The 23,809-nt window shown below is 32.8% G+C and overlaps 1 pseudogene; it reads right to left on the bottom strand.

Annotated features, from left to right (window-relative positions):
- Positions 1-20,844: 20,844 nt before the first annotated feature.
- Positions 20,845-21,154, bottom strand: LOC141516114 (small ubiquitin-related modifier 2 pseudogene; annotated as a pseudogene).
- Between the last annotated feature and the right edge of the window lie 2,655 nt (positions 21,155-23,809).

Genomic DNA, 23,809 nt, shown 5'->3' with positions numbered 1-23,809 from the left:
CTAGTTTCTGTTCAGTGTTACCTAGGCACAATAAGAGATTTGGTTAAGAATAGTTAAGTCCATTGAAACTTTAACTCTGAGAGCCACAATGGAAGAAGTTTTCAGGAACAATATTGTTTTTTAAAGCATGGATGGATTATTGCTAGTCAAAGTAGAAAATATAATTACTGACACTGAGAACTTTGTTTCTCAAGATACATATATACAAAACAACTAAAGTGAGTTGAGTAAAAAAATAAGAATCATTTTTAAAAGACCAATAATTTGCAGGTCATTAGCTAACTTGACAAAAAGAAAAGTTGAGTAGAAAACAAAAATTATCAGAATTTTTACAGAGAGACAGAGAGAAATGGGGGAGGGAGAGCGAGAAAGAGAGAGAGAGAGAGAGAGAGAGAGAGAGAGAGAGAGAGAGAGAGAGAGATACAGAAAAAAAGAGTAATGGGACAATTCACTGAGAACAATAAATAATGGCAATTATCAGAAAGACTTTCATCTAATTATATACAACAAAACTGAAAATTCAAATGATATTGGTCAATATTTATAACTTTAAAAGTATCAGATTAACAACAAGAAAGATAATCTGAAACAAATGAATCTGAGATTAAGCAAGTCACAACTTCTCACAGAAAAATAAATCCAGGTCTAAATAGATTTCAATAATTCTGTCAAGCATTTAAAGAAAATCACTATATTAATTGTTCACAATATTAGATAAATAATTCTGTTAACTAAATTCCTTCTCTGAGATTGCTATAGTAGCAATATTGCAAAATAAAAAACTAAATATATTAATAAATGAATGAATATAGTGGAGAAATAAAGCTAATGGCAAAAATCACAGGTATATAGGTATAGCTATAGATAGATCCTAAATGCCATTTAATTCTACATTCTCATTTTTAGAGATGAGCAAACAGGTGATGGTGAGGACAAATTAATTTTAATAAATGATTGAACTTGGATATAAATTTCCTCATCCTGACAATAAAAACAAACATCTTTCTACTTTTCTACCAAAATTGACACAAAACTATTGAATGCAATAAAACAATGAGTTACAGAAATATATTTTAATATGATTACACAGTATTATTACATTTTTTTAACATTCCAGGATGCAGGAATGGTTGGACATTAGGATAAATGCATATATTTTATGAAAATAAAAATCATATAGTATTATTATTAGTATTATCAGAATTTCTATTGTACCATAAAAATCACATAAAATATTTTGATCAAAAAATTGAAAAGTAGAATAAATATATGATTAGATTAAAATATACCATTATTAAGGGAACAATATCTTTATGTTTCAAAACTCTAAGGATAAAAATTACTATGGGTTGAACTTTTTATTTAATAAGAACTATTTGGAGAATAAAAAAACTGGCAAAATATTTTGTTATCATGTTACAGCATAGTAAATTCTAAACTGATATATTCTAAATATAAAATATCATGCCACAATAAATGAGATATGAATAAATTTCCTTTCAGATTTATATTTAGAAAAGTAGATCCTGAGTAATCAAGAGAGAGAAGTTATCCTACAAAAGAAAACCTAATCTTTATTACATAAAATTAAAAATAAACTTTGAAAGGAAGGAATTCAAAACAGCTAAAATAGGAGACTAATAATCTGATGGGGTTAAAATTTTTTCATAGAATAATTCCAAAAAAATATGACATCTGTTGGTTGGAGAAAGAATGAAAAAATTGTGTTGTATGAATCTAAAGATATTGTGCTTTAAGAAATGATAAATATTAGGATTCAGAAAATATTGAAAGACTTCTAAGAAGTGATGCAGAGTGAAGTAAGTGGAATGAAGTCATGTACACTGCCACAATATAAACAAAAAAATAATTAAAAAATAGATGAACTCAGATTAATTGCAGTCACCTAACTTTGTCCTAAAAACAGGTGATGAAGGGGAAACAGATACATGGTAATACATAAAATTTTAGAAATGATCATTTTTAGCAGATTTTTATTTGTCCTTTCTTTAGATTATGAAAGAAGACTCAATATATTTGTGTGAGTGAATATATTTCTAGTTAATCTCACAATAAAAATAACTACAGTAATTCTAATAACTCTATAATAGTGTTTCCTTTATAAACATGCATTTTATTTTGTATATGTAAAAATCTTTTTAAATACCACTCTGCTTCCACTTCCTCTTTCTCTCATACTACCAAGATTTTTCACTAAGATATCTCACTTGGAATTCTTACTGGATCATGCAGAAGTTTAGGACAGTTCTCAATTATAGTATATAATTTATTTTGTTGGATTTTTTCTTTGATAGAGAACAAGTTAGCTTGGAAGATGAAGTAACTAGGTTCTTTAGTGAAGAAAATGAAGTCTATTCCTGTTGTGAACTTGGACAAGACACAAACTCTCAGGTTTACTTCTCATATTTAAAATGAGAATCATGATAGCATTTACCTCACAAGGTTGTTAGGATAATCAAATGAGATCATATATAAAAATCACTTTAACAGCATTTAAGCATGCTATAAATGTCAGTTTGATGATGATGATTTCATCAAATAAAATAGTTTAAAGAAAGAAGTTTCAATCCTTACAGTACTACATAAATTTGGTATCTATATCACATGACCCAGTAAATGAGTGTTTGGTTGATTAATTCTCTGAGTGATGATGATGATGATGATGATGATGATGATGATGATGATGATGATGCAGCTTGATGGTGAAATGGATATAGCACTAGCCCTGGAGTCAGGAAGATCTGAGTTCAAATGTCACTTCAAACACTTGACAATTAGCAGCTTTGTGTACTTGGGCAAGTTGCTTAACACTGATTGCCTTGCATCCAGGGCCATTTCTAGTCATCCTGATTTACATATGACCATTAGACCTAGAAGGCTTTGGAAGAGAAATTGAGACTAGTGACTTAGCCCAGCACCCACCCCTCAAATTTAGGTTTGGCTTTACCCTGATATCATGGTCTTCTTGGAGAATAGTATCATCGTCATTATCATTATCATCACCATCATCATCATCATCATCATCATCACGGCCATGAGTAGATTTGAAGTAATTTAGTAGTGGTTAATCATATTTGCATCTTGATAGTGACACTTAAAATCCTGAAATAAAAAGATTAAATTCCAATAGGATTCCAGATAACATTATTCTGTAGGCCCTTGTTTCCTTAAATTCCTTTATAATGAAACAAGAATAAAACTCTCTTTTTCTTTTTTTTCCACAGGAAACAAGGGACTTTTCCTCCAATTTTCTTGTTGATTTCAAATGATTGACAAAGAAATTACATATGTCTTTGAGCTGATCAAGGCTGACTTTGTAGTTTCTGACAGCTTCAGGCTAGATTAAGGAAGACTTAAATATTATTTAATTCACAAAAGATCACTGTTAAATAACTCCATTCTGTTGCTCTCCTTTACAGAAGGAATGCTCCAACATATCTAACAAGCTATCCTTCTCATAATAAAACCTATGTCCACAAACCCAATTTCAATCTTTCAGAAACCACACAACCAGGAAAGAGGGAACTCAGACTAGAAAAGTTCACTCAGCTTGTGTTGGAAATACAGTTCAAACTCAGATTGGTAGTTGATGTTGTAGATACAGCAACAAGACTAACAATCCAGGTGAGGAGTTATCTTATCTAAAACACTCCTTTGTTATGGAGACCCTGGAAAAGACCATCTAAGGTTTCTGTGCTTCAGTTTCCTCAGCTATGCACAACTTAAGCCAATATACAAATGCTAGTCATTATTTCACACTCTAGGTGCTGTGCTAAGTGCTACTTTTCCTTTCCTTACAGGCTATGAACTAGTGACTTCTCATATATAAAAATCAAAGTAAAGGATTTTTATCTCCACTGGTATGGAGTTATGAAAATCAAGATATTTGTATATGCATTTTTTTATGTCAGAGGGAATATCATCACATGGAAATTTTGTTCCTAAAAGATTCAAATTACTAATTTTCAAACTTTGAAAAACTTACTGGATTTCATGCATTTAGAAGTCAGTAGGAAAGACTCTGTTGGAATAAGTTCATGGATTCAAAGCATTGAGAAGAAATAATTTTGCCCAAGTCTAGTGATTGATCCTTTTAAGCCAGTTATACTAGCCTGTCATGCTTGGTTATATGCTTTCCACTTTGAAACTTTTTTGAAGTAAATGCTGAATTTGGTTTTACACATGTAGCCACACAAAGTGGAAACATGGATTGCTCATCACCAAGAGTAGAAACCCAACATTCTATAACCAGAAATAGAAGCATTTTTTTTTCCAGGAGATAGTAAGAAGAAGAAATCACTTGATAAGACTGTCATGAAAATGTTTTCTTCTTTTATTTAATTACAAAAGAGTTAACATTTAACTAGCTAATTCTGACAAGCTTCTAACATTTGCCTGGTAGATATACTTTTGGATTGAAAAGGGAAAAGAGAGCAGAAGTCACACATGGAGAAAACTGTTGATGATACTTCATAGGCTGGACAAGCCACTCAGTCACTAATGAGCCTCACTTTCCTTATCTGGAAAATGAGAAAATTGTACTTGACAGCCTTTGAAATCCTTTCTAGTTGTAAAAGTGGTGATCCTTTGGCCTCAAAGGAATAGAATGCTATAAATAGAAAATACTTATGATCAATATCTAGTTAAACTTTCATATTTCACAGAAGAGAAAATAGATTTTAAAAGGGTAAATGTAACTAATATAATATACTAAATTTTTATAAATGAGGAGTCTAGGGAGATTAAATGATAAGCCCATAGATACACAAGGTCATATCATCAATGGTCTCTCTAAAAATAACACTTGTGGGACTTCTGACCAAGATGGCAGAGAGAAGACAGTCACAGTACTAGTCTCCTGATCTTCCCTCATATAAAATATGAAATAAACCCCTTAACAGAAATCTGGTGTACAAAATGCAGAACGAGAAACTAGGAGAAGAAAATCTTCTTCAAGGATATAGTGATAGGAAACTGCCCTGATAGCATGGAACCAGAGGGTAAAATAATTAGTGAAAGAATACATAGATCCCCTCTGGACAAAGATCCTAAAATGAAAACACCAAGGAATGTTGTGGTCAAATTTTAGAGCTATCAGATAAAAGAGAAAAATCCTTCAAGCAACCAGAAAGAAACAATTTAGATACTAAGGAGCCACAGTAAGGATTACACAGGACCTGGCTGCATCAATATTAAGGGAACAAAGGACCTGGAATGAGATATTACTAAGATCAAGGGAGCTTGGAATGCAGCCAAGAATTCACTATCCAGAAAAGCTGAGCCTTCTCTTCCAGGGGAAAAGATGGACATTTAACGAAATGGAAGACTTCCAACATTTCTTGATGAAAAGAGCAGAGCTTAATAGAAAGTTTGGACATCAAACAGGAGGCTCAGGATACACATGAAATGGTAAAAAAAAGTGTAAAGGAAAAAAATGCCACCCAATAAGATGAACCTAACTATACACCCTCCTAGGAGAAAGATTCTCATAACTCTTGAGAACTGTAACTCTATTAGAGAGAATATACTTAGCCAGAAATGATGGACACTCATAACTTTTTTGTGACTCAGAATGATTTAAAAACAAAACTTCTTTAAAATGGGGGACAATAAGGAAACAGAAGGATGGAGGAGATTGGATGGGGCTATCTCATTACATTAAGAGGTACAAAAGAACTACTGTAATAGAGAGGAAGAAGGGAGAAGCTGAGAATCACCTGAACCTTCATCTCATCAGACTTGGCTTAAAGTTAACTTACACAAATGCTCAATTAAGTTAAGAAACTTATGTTACTTTTCAAGTATTAAAAGGGGAAAAGTGAGGGAGGGGATGGGGATGGGGAGGAAAAAAGGAGAACTAAAAGACAGAAGAGAGGGAAGAAGTGGAAAAGATAAAGGGGGAAGAAAGGAGAGGGGGTTGATATAGGAGGGCAAACACACTGAAGGGGTGATATTCAGAAACAAAATACTGGAGAATATGGATAAAGGGAAAAAAGGGGGAAAATACAAACATAGGGAAGATAGCATGGAGGGCAAGAAAGAGATCATAATTATAACTTTGAATGTGAATGCAATGAACTCTCCCTTAAAATGTAAGCAAATGGGAGAGTGTATTAAAAACAAGAATCCTACAATATCCTACTTACAAGAAACTTATTTTAAGCAGAGATATATAGAGTAAAGGTAAAAGTCTGGAGCAAAATATATTTTCCTTCAGTTGAAGTGAAAAAGGTAGGGGTAACAATACTTATCTCAGACAAAGCAGTTGCAAAAATAGATAGTACTAAAAGAGATAAAGAAGGAAGCTATATTGTCCAAAAAATTCATAGACAATAAATTAATTTCAGTACTAAATATGTATGCAGCAACAATATTGCATCCAACTTCTTAGAGAAGTTGAAAGAGCTACAGGAAAACATAGACAGAAAAACTCTTCTAGTGGGAGACCTCAACCTCCCACTCTCAGATTTAGAAAAATCTTACCACAAAATAAACAAGAAGGAAGGTAATGAGATAAATAGATTTTGTTAGAAAACCTCAGTATGATAGATTTATAGAGGAAACTCAATGGGGAAAGAGAAGAAGATACTTTTTATCTGCAGTACAGGGCATTACAAAAAAAGACTGACCATGTACTAGGGCATAAAAACATAATGATCAATTGTAGAATGGCAGAAATAGTGAATACATCTTTCTCAGATCACAATGCAATAAAAATCAGATGCAATACTGGTCCAGGGTGATACTGAGATAAAACTAACTGGAAACTAAATAACTTCATTTTAAAAAATGAGTGGATCAAACAACAAATTATAGAAAGAATTTATTATATCATCCTAGATAATGTGAATAATGAAACAACATACTAAACCTATGGGATTTTTTATTAGACAATTGATTATTGATTATTCATGGCAGCTGTCAGAGGATATATTCTATTTTTAAATGGTTATATGAATAAATTAGAGGAAAAAGGAAATCAATGAACTAAATATGCAACTAAATAAATTAGAGAAAGAACAAATTAAAAAGCCCAATTCAATACCAAATTAGAAATTCTAAAAATGGGGGCGGCTAGGTGGCACAGTGGATAGAGCCCTGGAGCCAGGAGTACCTGAGTTCAAATCTGGCCTCAGACACTTAATAATTACCTAGCTATGTGGCCTTGGGCAAGCCACTTAACCCCATTGCCTTGCAAAAACTAAAAAAAATTCTAAAAATCAAAGGAGAAATTAATAAAATTGAAAGCAAGAAAATTATTGATCTAAGAAATAAAACCAAGAGTTGGTTTTATGAAAAAAAAACAATAAAATTGATAAACCTCTGGTCAATTTGATAAAAAAAAACAAGAAGAAAATCAATTTACTAGTATCATAACTGAAAAAGTGAACTTACCACCAATGAGGAGGAAGTTAAAGTAATAATTTGGAATTATTTTTGCCCAAATCTATGCCAATAAATTTGACAATCTAACTGAAATGGATGAATATTTACAAAAATATAAGTTGTTCAGGTTAAGTGAAAAGGAAATTAAAAACCTAAACAACCCTATCTCAGAAGAAGAAATTCAACAAACCATTATTGAACTCCCTAAGGAAAAAAATCTCCTTTTGGATCAAAGTATACCATGGAAACAATGTATAGACTGACAGATTGCCTTCTGTGGGGGGTAGGGGGAGGGAAGCAGGATTGGTGGAAAAAAACTGTAAAACTCAAAATCAATTAAAAACTTTAAAAAAGAAAAAGAAAAAAGAAAAAAAGGAAAAAAAAGAAAAAATCTCCAGGGCCAGATGGATTCTATCAAATATTTTAGGAACAATTGGTTCCAATTTTATATATACTCTTTGGAAAAGTAGGTGAATATGGAACTGTGCTTAACATTTTCTATGAAGAAAAATTTGGTGCTGACACCTAAAGCCGGAAGAGATAAAACAGAGAAAGAAAATTATAGACCTATCTCCCTAATGAATATAGATGCCAAAATCTTAAATAAAATCTAAGCAAATAGATTGCATCAAGTTATCACTAGGATAATATGCTATGACCAAGTAGCAGTTATTCCAGGGATGCAGGGTTGGTTCAATATTAGGAAAACTGTTAGTATAATTAATTATATCATTAACAAACCTATTAAAAATCTTGTGATTATATCAATAAATGATGAAAAGGCTTTTGACAAAACACAGCACCCATTCCTACTAAAACCACTACTGAGTGTAGGAATAAATGGACTGTTCCTTTGAATAATAAGCAGTATGTATCTGATTCCATCAACAAGCCTTATATGCAATGGGGATAGTCTAAAGGCATTCCCAATAAGATCAGGTGTGAAACAAAGAAAGCCCATTATCACCACTACTATTCAATATTGTGTTAGTAATGTTAGTGTCAGCAATAAGAGAAGAAAAAAATTGAAGGAATTAAAATTGGGAAGGAATAGACAAAACTCTCATTCTTTGTAGATGACATGATGGTTTACCTAGAGAATGCCAAAAAAAAATCACCTGAAAAGTACTAGAAATAATTAACAACTTTAGCAAAGTTGCAGGATATAAAATAAACCTTCATAAATCTATGACATTTCTATATATGACTAGCAAGATACAGTAGAAAGAGCTTGAAAGAGAAATCCCATTCAAAGTAACCTTGGACAACATAAAGTATTTGGGAATCTATCTGCCAAGGCAGACTCAAAAGCTTTTTGAAAACAATTACAAAACACTTCTCACACAAATAAAATCAAATTTGAATAACTGGGCAAATATCAACTGATCATGGATAGGTCGAGCTAATATAAATGATAATTCTACCAAATTAAACTACTTTTTTGTGCCCTACCAATCAAAATTCCAAAAAATTACTATAATCAGTTAGAAAAAGTTATAAGTAAATTCAAATAGAGAAATAAAAAGTCAAGAATTTCCAAGGATTCAATGAAAAAAACTGCAAAAGAGGGTGGCTTAGCCTTTCCTGATCTAAAATTATATTATAAATTATCAGTCATCAAAGATGTCTGGTATTAACTAAGAAATAGAGTGGGGGATCACTAGAATAGATTAGGTGCAATAGCAAGAAATGATTACAGTAATCTGCTGTTTGAAAAACTCAAAGAGTCCAGCTATTGGGATAAAAATTCTCTCTTCAGGAAAAACTGTTGGGAAAATTGGAAGTTAGTATGGAAGAAACTTAGATTAGACCAACACCTCCCACCCTATACCAAAATAAGGTCCAAATGGATGCAGGATTCACACATAAAAACATCATTAAAGGAAACTTGAAGATCAAGGAGTAGCTTGCCTGTCACATCTATTGAAAGGGAAGCAGTTTATGACCAGGGAAGAGATAGAGAACATAATTGAAAAGAAACTAGATAATTTTGATTATATTAAATTAAGAAGCTTTTGCACAGAAAAAACCACTGTAACCAAAAACAAAAGAAACATAACAAATTGGGAAATTATTTTTACAAGTAGTATTTCTGACAAAGAACTCATTTCTAAAATACACATAGAAATTTTAAAAAAGCCATTCCTCAGTTGACAAATGGTCAAAGGACATGCAAAGGCAATTTACAGATGAGGAAATTAAAGTGATCGCTAATCACATGAAAAATTGTTCTAAACCATTACTTATTAGAGGAATGCAAATTAAACATCTCTGACATAGCACCTCACACCTCTCAGACTGGCCAATATGACCTAAAAGGATAATGGTCAATGATGGAAGGGATGTGTGAAATTTGGGACACTAATACATTGTTGGTGGAGCTGTGAACTCATCCAAACTTTCTGGAGAGCAAGTTTTCTTCCTTAAGGATATGGTATCTCTCTCATCCCATTCAACTTAGATTAATGTATACCATGGAAACATTGTGAAGATTAACAAATTTCTTTCCCTGCGTGTGGCAGGGAAAGAGAGAAGATTAGGGGGAAAATTGCAAAACTCAAAATAAATAAAACAAAAAAAGAAGTAAAAAACAAGATGAAGAAAAGAAGAGAAGAAAAAAATAAATAAAAATAACACTTGCCACTAACATAAACTTGTCATCAGAAAGTGCTATCCTTAAAACATTGTGATAGGAAAGTTGCCTTTCCATTTCTACAAATGAAGAATCTAAGACCAGAATGGGGTTCAAAACCAACTCTTTCAGCATGTGGATTCTCTTTTAGCTGCAATTTTCTGCCTTTTGAGATTAGAAAATTTGCATATTTGATCCATAATTAGTCCTATGTAACAAACTTTTACAAAAAGGATTTTCTTTTAAAGATAAAAAATATGAATTTCTTAAGCCCTTCTATTAGAATATAATGTATATTTATGGCACCACCACCCCTCCTCAGGCTTAGCACCATCAATCAGTTATAACCTTTAGTTCATGGCTTTATTGCTGGAGTTATTTTGTAGATTTTTTGCTTTGAGCAAGGTCAGTAAATTGCACAGTGTAAGTTATTCTAAATAATTGCTCAGTTGTTTTATAGTTTAGTCTCAGAACTTTAAAAAAAATTATTATTAAACTTAGCCTTTCCTTTAAGTTTGGGATGAGAAGGGCAGTATAAATTGCATGATGGTTTGCCATTTGAGGTTTCAGCTTTACCTGTGATAAGGATTTAATAACACTCTTTCCCAGACACCACTTCCCTCTCAATTACATTTCCACACTGTTTATTAAAAACCCTACCTTGTAGTTTTTTAATGGAGTGTTTCAAATTAATGTCCCCCCATGGAGTTTTACTTCATTGCACGTCATTAAAGCTACATTGCACAAAAGGTTACTTCAATTAAATCCAGAGCTCAATTTAAAATCTGTATAGATTTTTTTCCCCCAGAAAATGTAATAAAAATGTTCTGTCACTTCTTTGACAACTTCTTTCTCAGTAAATGAAGTGCAAAAGTGTGGAGGACTGTTCTTGATTTTCTGATGACTAAAGATTTAGGTTTCCCAAAATTACAAGCCAGACCACAGAAAGAGCCGGAAGTTTCAAATTAGGGCATATAAAGTGTTAGTAGCAAAGAAAGAATACATAAGGCTATGGGACTTGAGAAAGCTTAAGGTCTCCTTAAATAATTACCATAGGCTTTAGAAAGGATTTTTTATACACTAAACTTCAAAATTTTCTTTAACGTGAGAACAACAAAATTACCTATATGCATACATATATACGTGTGTGTGTGTGTGTGTGTGTGTGTGTGTGTGTACAAACACAACAGAGTTGGCTTACATTTTTTGGTGCACAAAAATAAACATTTCTGAAACTTCAGGTCCCAAGGCTAATTCAATCTGTAATGCACAGTTTATGGCAATTCTTAACTGCTATTTCCTCAGAAAACCCATGATAATTGGAAGCCTTAATTACCCATTGTACATCAGAAGAATATGGTCTCTTTTTCTCCAGGCAATATGTAAATGGATGCTCAGTAACACTATAATTCAATATTTCAATTGCACATTTTTGTCTCAACCTGAGGATAATCAATACAGGTCATAATCTTTTTTTCTCTTCTATTTTATTTCCTCTTTATTCTTTTTAATTTGTCTAATTCCATTGAAACAGTACTTTGAAGGAGGCAGATTTTTTTTTTAAATTGGTAGTAAAAATAGGTAAACAAACTATGGAGATCTCTAAGTAGAAGCTGAATGATGACTTGTTTACTATTTTACAAAGGTGATGCTTGTTCTTGGGTAACTGTAATATACAATTTAGTCTTCTCAAAGTGTTATATCTACATATTTCTATCTGTATATATACAGATAGATATAAACACAATTGATGTACACATCAGGTTACTTTCAAAAGCATGAAATTTTGCCTTCAGGTTACTACAAATATTAAGCAAATTATTGAAAATCCTTATACTGCAGTTTTTTAGATAATGAAATTGAACCTTAGAGAAACATTTTTAAAAATTATTCTAAAAAATGACTAACTAGTAACTTATTATCTCTACTTGATGAGACATGTAGAATTTGCAGATACTGTTTTGTGAATAAAAGGAAAATCTAGACCAAATCTAAAATGTTTGTTCAAGTTTATTATTTTTTTAAGTTTTGGAAAAATTGACTGGATTTCATCAAATGACAACTTTAAACTGTTGGGAAAAGATCATGAATTCAAAGCATTCAAGTAATATGGTCTTTTATTCTAGGTTAATAGCTTTTCATTTTTTTCTACCATGAATAACTTTTCACAACATCAAAAAATATCCCTAGACAAATTTAATATAATGATCATCTTATTCATTTAGATTCAATCACTAAATTCTTATTTGTACTGCAGTGCTAAATTCAAAAATCTCCAAATTAAAATTTGTATTATATAGAGATAATTGTAAAATATATTTTATTTTACCCATATTGGTTAAAACTAAATATAGAATTATAAAATTTGCATTATTAAATATTTACCAATATTCTATAAGAATTAAAAGAATCTAACAAGACATTATATGTTTAACTGTTATCTGCAAGAATTCACAGCAGGGTCAACTAGGTGGATAGACCACTGGCCCTGGAGTCAGGAGGACCTGAGTTCAAATCTGAGTCCAGGCACTTAATAATTACCTAGCTGTGTGACCTTGGGCAAGTTGCTTAAGCTCATTGCCTTAAATAAATAAAAAAAATCAAATTAAGAAAAAGAATTCACATCAAATTTACTTATTTTGGAATAAAATATAGATATCATTTTAAATAAATTGTGAGAGAACATAATTAGCAAAATATGGAAATATGTTAGACTTTTTAATTTGAACATAGGTTTGTATATGCTTATGATCACAAAGGAAAGATATATATCTTGTTACATATATATACATACATATACATATATATACATACATATATATACATATATGTATATCTTTGTTACATAGCTGGACAATCAAACTACTTTTAAGTCTTCACTAAAATTTTTTTTTAACCTTGAATTCTTTGGAATTCTCAAACGCAGTGGAGAGCATGGCATTGAATCATTTGCTACTGTGTTTTTGACTAGATTTCTTTATATGTAAGCATTCTTCACTAAAAAAAATATATAACATCTCACAGTAAGAAGTGGCCACAGCAATTTGATCATTTAGTACAATATAAATCTGAGGAAGAATAAGAGAAGTGCTCATTGCCTTTTTGGTTGAATATTTCTCTCTAAAATGAGAAATTCACTACTTACTTAGGTAGCCCATTTATTTTGGAATGGAATTTAATTACTTAGAAATTTCTCCTTACATCAAACTAAATCTAATCTCTGCGATTTTAGCCCAATTCTTTTAGTTCTAACTTGGAGTCTAGAAAAATAAGTGCTGTTTTTCTCCTGTGCGATCTTTCTTCAAAATCATTATGATCTGTCTCTTCTAACTTTCATGCCAACAATCTTATTTCAACCTCTGTAGTCATTCTGTTTCCTCAGCAGCTTCTCCATAGGAATGAAGATATTTGCTCTACTGCATCATAAAATTTTCCCTAAATGTAAGAGTATTATAGACCTGAGGACTTCAGAATTCTATCATTAGGTCCCTAGGATATATGACTAAACAATTTTGTTGTGTTTTGTTCCCTATTCCAGCACAATGATCCTTAATTCCTTCCCTTTTCCCAGCCCAGAGAGTCAACTCAATATAACAAATAGCATTTTTTTTAAAGCAACATCAGAACAACTGATTCACATGAATGAAAAAGCCTGAAAGCATGAACAATGTATAACCTCTGAGGACATTATACTTCCTTGAAGAGATGAGTTGGATATGTCTTTTCCTATCTCTCATTTGAATATATTTAATATTTACAATTTTGTTACATTCACTTTTGAATTTTGGATGTGTAGTTGTTCTTTCTATTTACAGTTATAGTCGTTATGTTTATATATTCTTGGCTACATTCACTTCACCACATCATTTCTTATGAATTTTTCAATGCTTTTCTGAATTTATCAGAAATTTTTTCTTATAGCAAGTAATTTTAAATCTAAATTGAAGCACCATAATTTGTTTAGTCATTCCTTATTCGATAGGCATTGATTTTCTTTAAAATTCTCTGGTATCATAAAAAAGTGCTGCTATAAATATTTTACATTATTTTATGCATTATCTTTGCATATAAATATGAGAAATTCTTATCCATATCTTCCTTGGAGTATAAATTCAATAATGGAACTTGTGTTTCAAAGGATAAAAATATCTAGTCACATTATTTGTATAATTTAGAATTATTTTTCAAAATGTTTATACTGCTCCACATTTTCATTAATAATGTATTTGTGTCTATCATTCCATAATATCTTCAATTTTTGTATTACCATTTTGTTTTCAGTTTTGTCAATCTGCAAAGTTTGAGGTGAAATCTCAGGGTTTGCTTTCCTTATATATTTGCATATTTTTTCATGTGGCCATAAAAACTTTGCCATTCTTTTTAGACTACTTTTAATATGATCCTAAACTCAAATCAGAAAATGATGTAAAAATTTTTAAAATCCTAGATACATTGTTTTTTCAGTGTTTTTAAATTTATGACTTTATCTCTTACATTTCCTCATCAGAGCTCTGAGAAATATATGATTTATCTTTTAATATTTTTAAATAGTTGATCATCAATTTTAAGGTCATTTATCTATTTAAATTGCATTGAAGAATATGGGGAAAAGTGTTAGTTAAGTCTGAATTCTCCCTAGATAGCTTTTCAGTTTTCCCAGAAGTTATTTTTTGTTTTATTTTGTTTTGTTTTGTTTTAACAAAACAATTTTTCCCCCCAGATAATTTAAGAATTTTACAGAATGGTACTCTATTCAGAAATTGTCTATAATAAAATATTCCAGTGATTATGATTTCTTTGATATATTTCTTCTTACTATAAAGCTATAGAAGTACCAAGCCTTGGTGACTCATTGATTTCTTCCTATGAGTAAATCAAAGGGGAAGGAAACTCCTACCTTCCTGCAGTGAAGAATTAAGTTTTTATGTCTACCTGCCCTTTTACTAATGACTGCATAAAATCAGATAGATATTCAGAATGCTTAACACTTTTGATTCTTACTTTGGAACAGGATCAAATAATACTTATGGTGGTCTCTGGTTATATCAGCATCCAGCCTGAATGCTGAAAATTTGAATAACTGTTTATATTGAAAAATATGCTGTGTAGGGGTAGCTAGGTGGGCCAGTGAATAGAGTACTGGCCCTGGTGTCAGGAGGACCTGAGTTCAAATCTGGTCTCAGACACTTAATAATTACCTAGCTGTATGACCTTGGGCAAGTCATTTAATCCCATTGCCTTGCTAAAACATCCCTAAAAATAAAAGAAAAATTTGCTGTGAAGACATCTTTTTTGTCAGGTGGAACCTCGGACCCATTCAGTATTCCTCCAACTTGAGGTGACAGAGATCTGGAAAACCTGTTGACATCATTTTTCTCTCTAGGATTCACTAAAAACAGGTAATATATATCAAGGTTGTCAATGGTCAGAATGATGTTCAATCTTAGAGAGGTTCCTTAGGGAGATAATAGATCACTCTATACAGGTCAGTTTGAAAAGTAGCTTCTTCAGAACCCTTTAGTTGGAAGTCAATAATAAAAAAAAATTCCTTTTCTTCTTCTGTACATTTCAGTATGTCCTTTTCCTTAATGTTCTAATGATTGCTGTGTATTTCTGGAATATAAAGTGCTACTTTATCTGGAAAGCATCTTGGGTTATATTTGAATGTGACCTTTTTGATGCAGGGGCATCACCTTTTCTATTGAATAGATAGGTAAGTGGACAGACAGATAAATTATATATATATATATATATATATATATATATATATATATATATATACCAATAAATATATAGATATGTAGGTGATTCATAAAACACCAATTAAGCACTTTACACCGACCATTGTGCTGTGTTTTGTGGATATACATATAAGAAAATGAGATGCTAATTGGAAAATGAAATAGAAGAATGGGGGGAAACTGTCATGAGAAGGAATTAATCAGCAAAGTATCCAGGCAGCCTGTGTAAAAAGATGGAACAGACTGATCAAAAAGTATTTCTGAGCATCCTTATAATCTGATTCTTCCAGTCAAAAATTTACCAATCATTGATTCAGGGTGGTGTCATTCCCATTGCACTACAAATATCTGTGCACCACTGTTTTGATTTTCTTTGTTAGCTTCTTCCTTGTTCATAATAAAAGATAGTCTGGGGAAAAAATCTTTAGAGCTATGCAAACTTGAAAATTCCATTTGCTATAAGTAGAGACCTTGTGGTAAGATTCATCACTCTGTATTAATGTAACAAATTGATTCATTGGATAAAAATATGTTCCAAATGACATCAAAAGAAAACAAGGTTGTTCTCTAGGAAAAATTAACAACCATGGCTGTTCTGTGGTTCACCTAGATTTGGAGGTCCACAGCTCATCTGTGCTCTATGGTTTTATTATTTAACTGCAAGCAATGAAGTATTTCCTGCCCTGAGAATGGTTTTGATATGTGGACACTTAAGGTACATAGATAATTGATTCTGATAGCATCTTTATTTCACTTTGCTGATGGGAGAATTGAAAACAGAAATGTTTTTGAAATATTTAAATTTAGAGTTTTGAAAGAATTCAGAGACCAACACAGTCATCACTGTTAGGCAGCTTTGATTTATTTCTAACACTTTGGGCAGGAAATATTTATTCTGCTGTGGAATCTAAAATTTAGAGAAATGAGCAGACAATCTATGGAATTTAAAATATTTTAGCAGCTTTTATTATTTTGGTGCATTCTACCTCCTTATTGATGAAATGATGATAGAGGTGAAGACAGCTGTAAAATTTAGGTGCAAATATCAAAATAGTTGTGTTTAGGCTACATAAGTGCATTGACTTTGAGTAGCATCTTCTTTGAATTTTTCTATTCATTCCATTTGATACATATTTGTATCAGATGTTTGACAGAATAATTCCTAAGCTTAATTTTATAGTCGGGAAATTGGACACAAATAGATGTTAAGGAACTTTAGAATTCAGAGCATCTTGACTGTGGTAATTAATAAGAAAAGATCTTTTCCTTCTATAACTATGGAGATCATGTTTCTAAGCTTCCATATTCTTAGTCTCATGTTCTCTTTCCATATACCCTGTTATACTCTTATAAAAAGTAATTAGATCTGAAATCTCCTCCGATTCTAGTGAATTCAAAACCTGGTGATCAGGAGTTTAGTGTGATTATTCTGTTTAAATAGCAAGGGATTTAATATGCCCAGCAGTATGGTCTAGCAGAGCATGAGAGCAAAACCTCTCTGATACAGAGTGATACAAGACAGGAATAGGGAGGGGGCAGCTAGGTGGCACTAGTGGATAAAGCACCTGCTCTGGAGTCAGGAGCACCTGGGTTCAAATCCAGTCTCAGACACTTAATTACCTAGCTGTGTGCCCTCAGGCAAGCCACTTAACTCCATTTGCCTTACAAAAACCTAAAAAAAAGGGGATAGGGAATTGTTGTTTTCATGCCATGTGACAGTTGTGAAATTCGCTAAGACGTGTTGACTTGTCATCTTGTTAGTAGGTAGGCAGATGCTGTGATGTGGCCTATGAAGGATGGTTATAGTACCAGTTACATCAGCTGGTATTTCTTAAGAATGGACACATATGTCAATGGACTTTAAAGTTTTCCCTCTATGTAAAAAAAATGAATTGTCAATTGCTGAGTTTATGAAGCAAGTAAAAATGTTTTTCATTTGTCTCAAAAGGCACCTTTTGAAACAATCTCTTTGTAGTTTTAATGGGAAGTTTATACTTATTTCTTCTTTTTGGAGGAGAGTGATCATGTCCTGTTTAGAAAAAAAGAGATTTTTGAAAGATTTAAATATGAATAGGCCTCTCAGAAAGTGTGCTATTGCATAGTAGAAATAGCAACAGCTTTGAAGTCAAAGGGGCTGGGTTACTAAATGTCCTCTGATTCTAGAGAACTGGTAAGCAGGTGACTTAGAACTCTTCAGTTTAGGAACTTACTGTCTCAACAAGGGAGATTGCCCTATTCTGGAATAAAGCTCATCATTCATTAGTTCATTTTTTCTTCCATAAATCAAAATGAAATACTTTTAAAAATTTATTTTATTTTTAATTTATGAAATAAAACAAGCATATCCTTACCATAGTATAAATACCATGATGATCACATATGAAATTGCAAATCTATTATTTACAACTTTTTATACCTCTTATGTTTGTAATAAATTTAGAATTTTTTCTTTTTTTCTTCCTTTCCCCTGCACCCTCTGGAGATCCATTTACCATTAGGTACAACTATATATACAAACATATGCCCAGACATGCATATATACAAATAAAATCTATTTTAGATATACTTCCATTTAGTAATTCTAAATCTTTGAGTTTTTCTATTCATTCTTATCTAATTATTTCTATCTAATGATCCAAGTTCAAGAATAATTCTTATCTCTGCATTAATATGTGTGATTAATATGCCCAGCAGTATAGCAGTTAATTAACTGCTCTGGTTTCATCATTTGTAACAGAAGAAGGTGGAATGTGATAGCTGCTAAAGAAACTTTCCAGATATAAATCCTTCAGGGAAAAATTTGCAAAAATATGGGTGAAATGTTAAAGGATAAATTATGTGACAACCTATCAGTATCCATTGGTAGTCTAAGTCAATTTTAAAAAATTTTCTGGTTCTAATTTTAGCGATTCACTACAAGAATAAAATGACAATCCATACTTCTATCTTCATCATTACTGTTCAGAAAAAAACCCTCTAGTAAACAATCCCTTAAAATCATGAAATATTCCCTCCAAGGACCTTAAAGTGCACAGATATGGCAACCTTTTAATAGCAATGTGGACAAATTGGGTGGGGGAGGGCATAGTGACTTTACAATTAATAAAATTGGAACATTAGTTGAAAAAATTGTTTCCTAATTTACTACATTTCTTTTGATCTTGGTTACAGTGGTTTTGTCTGTGCAAAAGCCTTTTAATTTAATGCAATCAAAAGTATCTAGTTTGTTTTCAATGATGTTCTCCATCTCTTCCTTGGTCATAAACCGCTTCCCTTTCCATAGATATGACAGATAAACTACTCCTTGATCTTCTAGTTTGCTTCCTGTATCTATTTTGATCTTTATCTTGGTATAGGGTGGGAGGTGTTGGCCTAATGTACATTTCTTCCATACTAACTTCCAATTTTCTCAACAGTTTTTTTATCAAAGAGATAGTTTTTATCCCAATAGCTGGATAGTTTGGGTTTATCAAACAGCAGATTACTATAATCATTTCTTGCTATTGCACCTAGTCTATTCCACTGGTCCACCTCTCTATTTCTTAGTCAATACCAGACATCTTTGATGACTGATAATTTATAATATAATTTTAGATCAGGATAGGCTAAGCCACCCTCTTTTGCAGTTTTTTTCATTGAATCCCTGGAAGTTCTTGACTTTTTATTTCTCCATATAAATTTACTAACAATTTTTTTCTAACTCATAAAAGTAATATTTTTGAATTTTTATTGTTAGGGCACTAAACAAGTAGTATAGTTTTGGTATAATTGTAATTTTTACTATATTAGCTTGACTTATCCATGAGCAGTTGATGTTTGTGTGAGAAGTGTTTTCTAATTGTTTTCAAAAAGATTTTTGAGTCTGCCTTGGCAGGTAGACTCCCAGGTATTTGTATTGTCTGAGGTTACTTTGAATAAGATTTCTCTTTATACCTCTTTCTGCTGCATCTTGCTAGTCATATATAGAGATGTCGCAGATTTATGAGGGTTTACTTTATATCCTGACTTTGCTAAAGTTGCTTATTATTTCTAATTATTTCCAAATTCCAGGGTTTCAAAAGGAAAGAATGCAAGTGCATTGATTCCAGAATAAACAAGTGCAGTTGATTACAGAGTGCCTCTAGGATTTACTCATTCTGGAAGCCAGACATTAATTTCAGGGGAAAAAATCTTATATTCAAGGTTCTTTTAATATTCAACAACAATCTAATTCATATTACTGAGCAGCTGGAAAATACCCATGAAAACACAGAAGTTGTTTTCATGTTTTCCAAAATTCCAAAACTTTGATCTAGCCTATGAATAGGCTCAAAGGATCATCAAAAACTTCAAGTTTCCTTGTACCAGAGATATCTACTGCTCTTCCTGAGTATAATAGGAAACAAACCCCAAACCCCAATATGGATTTCTCGAAATCTGTTATTGTGCTTCAAATCATCAACTAGATTAATGTAGCCTCAAGAAATGTTTCACAGATTACCTTCAACAACTGCTAGAAAAAATTTGTGTCTATTCAAGATGTTGAGGGCTTTAAATGTTGAAGTAATCTTGAATCTAATGTATGCTCTCTAAGGATATAAGAGAGGAAAACATCTTTGAAAAGATTCAGGATTCTGGTGTGACAGAACCCACAAAAAATAAAATTATGGAAAAAAGGATCAATATCTAAGAAAAGCAAACACAAAAATTAACTGAAGAAAATATCTTTTATTTTTGGTGGTTTTTTTTTTTGTTAAACAGTGAGAGCAAAATAACACTGGAATATAAAGATAAAAGTTGAATGAGCATGCCACTAATGGAGAAAAGGGATATTTTCACAGAACCAGTTTGTTTTTCCCCTCCCCATCTCCATTTGATGTTGATCAAAACATACCATCGGCCATTTAGTTTAAAAAAGAAATACGAATTACGTCTATGCACATACACCAGTTACTTTATGTACAATAAAGGAATGGGGGAAGGGAATCAAAGAGAAAACTATACTGCCGTAGTCAGGATGTGGATGAACCAAATCTTGGTTTTCTAATTGTGAATGTATTGTTTTCCTTGGGAGAAAAGTTCTGGAGTACAGTTGCAGGTTCTCTTTTTAGTAAACACCTCCTGTCTGCTGCTGGAATACATCAATTGTATCTTCATCCTCCATTTCCAACTGTGCAGGTCTGTCTGTTTCATTGATTGGTTGCCCATCAAATCGGAATTTGATCTTCCTCATTGACAAACCCTGTCGTTCACAATAGGCTTTCATTAGTTTACTAAGTGGTGTGTGCCTCTTAATCTTAAATTGCACCACTGAACCTTCTTGCCCTGCCACCTTCAAATTAATGTGGTTGTTGTCTTCAGTCTTGACTCCTTCCTTCGGCTTTTCATCTGCCATGGTGTGTCCGGGGTCTCCTCAGCCACCGCTTCACAAAAGAGGTACCAGGAGGGTCCGCTCCAAGGGAACCGGGCGGGGGTGGAGAAGCAGCAGCAGCCGAGCAGGAGCAGCGGTGGGAGGAGGAGCAGAAAATATCTTAAAAATTGAATTGGCCAAAGGGAAAAGGAGAAATAAAATCTGAATGAAGAAAATAATTTCTTTAAAATTAGAATTCAGGGACTTCTAGCGAAGATGGTGGAAAGAATCCAGGAAATTTATTAAGATCCCCTGGATTTCCCTCAAAACAACATTAATCAAGCCTCTTGACAGATTTTGGAACAAAACAACAGAACAGAACATCTTCCAGCAAGGTCTATCATGGGGGAGTTTGGGTGTTTTCAGGAATGAGAGAAGAGATCCCGTTCAGGAGTGATGTGAGCAAAGCAGGGACTAATCTGAAATGCTCCCCTGTGGGAGCAGAGACTTCTACAGCTCAGACTGTGGAGTATGCAGTCTGGGAGACATACAGGCATGGTGAGATGGGAGGTTACCTTCAGAACCACAGCAGTGGGACTACCCAGGACATCCACTCCACCAGTTCAGCTGTCTGGAAGGCCCAGGCCAAGAGACCCCCCAACAGAGAGCCGATATATCTGTGAAAGGGTCTGACTTTCTTGAGTACAAAACTAGAAATAGTCCCAAGTGTTTGCACTTTTCCCCAGGGTGTGGGTGGCAGATCTTCTCTGGCACTTACTACCCTCTGACATTTCTAGTCCTAATCTTCTAACCCAGGGACTAGATTCTGTAAGGACAGCCCAGACCCAGACTGAGACCTAAACCCAGACCGGTGGTGAATGAGACTCCCAAAAGGGACAACTGAGAGTAAGCTTCTGACATTCTGTACTAGCTGAGTAACCCCTGGAATTCTTAACCCCAGTAAGCAAGGCCTCTAGGGTTGTCAAAACCAAAGGTCTTGAACCAGTCCCTCCCCCAACACAAGACCCTAGGGAAAGTTTTATATATGCATATGCATATATACATATGTATATACATCCATATAACATATATAATGGAACACTATTGTCCTCTAAGAAATTATGAGGGACAGGATTTCAGAAAAGCCTGAAAGACTTGCATTAATTGATGCTGAGTGAGATGAGCAGAACCTAAAAACATTACAGCAACATGGGATGTTGATAAACCTTGATCTACTTGCTCACTCCCTCAGGGAAAGAATCGGGACAATTTTAGGGAATCCATGATAGATAATAATATCTGTATCCAGTGAAGAAACTGTGGAGCTTAAATAAAGACCAATGAATATTATATTCAATTTTTTTGAAAGTTATGTTATGTATTATATAATTTGACTACTAATATTTTCTTTCATCCTTTTAAATCTGTTTTTTTCTCTTTTCACATTCAGTTTTGATCTAGGCATGTCATAGGAACAAATGTAAAGACTATATCAGATTACTTTCTATTGAGGAAGGGGTAAGGAAAGAGACGGCAGAAAAAATGTAAAATTCAAAACTTTGCAGAAAAAATGATAGGTTAGAAACTAGCATTGTATGTAATTGGAAAACAAATGAAATATTTTTGTAATTTAACAAATATTTCATTAAAGAGGTAAGAAAAGGCTGTAGAAAGGGGAAATCACACCACGTGAAGAGTTGCAAAGGACCAATTGCAGTTGGGGGAAAGAAGGGAGGAGGTGAGAACCACCTGAATCTTACTTTCATCAGAAAAAAAATGAAAGGGATTAATAAGCTCAAAGCAAACTCAAAGGGGAATTAGTACATACTCCCAGCTGAGTTTAGAAATTTATCTTATCTTTTAAGCATTAAAGAGGGAAAAGGGGAAGGAAGGAGGAACTGATAGAAGGGAGACAAGGAAAAAGAGAAAAAGAGAAAGGAGAAAGAAAAGGCAGGGTGGGGAATAGAAGGGGAAATACATTGAGGTGGTATTCAGAAGCAAAACATTGAGGAGGAGGAATAAACTGATAAAAAAAGAAAAAGAAAAATGGATGGGAGATAAAAAGGAGGGCAATAGTTAATAATTACAACTTTGAATGTGTGTGGAATGAAATCCCCCATAAAATGGAGGTGAATAGCAGAGTGGATTAAAAAAACTGAATCCTACAATATTCTGCTGACAGGAAATATATTTGAAGCAGAGAGATAAACATGGAGTAAAAGTAAAAGGTGACAGCATAATAAATTATGTTTCAACTGAAGCTAAAAAAGAAGGAAAGCAATTCTTATCTCAGACAAAGCAGTTGCAAAAATAGATCTCATTAAATGAGGTAAGGAAGGAAACAATACCTTTTTTTAAAAGGTACCATAGACAATGAAGTAATGTGTATAGTAAATGTATATTCATCTAGTTCTATAGCATCCATATTCAGGGAGGAGAAACTAAATGAGTTACAGGAAGACACAGGCAACAAAACTCTACTGGTGGGGGTCTTCAACCTCCCTCTCTTAGAATTAGATAAATCTAACCAAATCAGCAAGAAAGAAATTAAGGAGGTGAACAGAATGTTAGAAAATATAGATAAACCTCTGGAAAAATTGTCTGGGGATAGAAAGAAATATACATTTGTTTCTGTGGTCAACAAAAATTGACCATGTATTGGGGCATAGAAGTCTCTTGATAAAATATAGAGAGACAGAA

The sequence above is a fragment of the Macrotis lagotis genome, chromosome 3 (assembly GCF_037893015.1).
Source record: "Macrotis lagotis isolate mMagLag1 chromosome 3, bilby.v1.9.chrom.fasta, whole genome shotgun sequence".
Lineage (NCBI taxonomy): Eukaryota > Metazoa > Chordata > Mammalia > Peramelemorphia > Peramelidae > Macrotis > Macrotis lagotis.
Note: the sequence above shows the minus strand (reverse complement) of the source record. Positions and strands in the feature narration are given on the sequence as shown.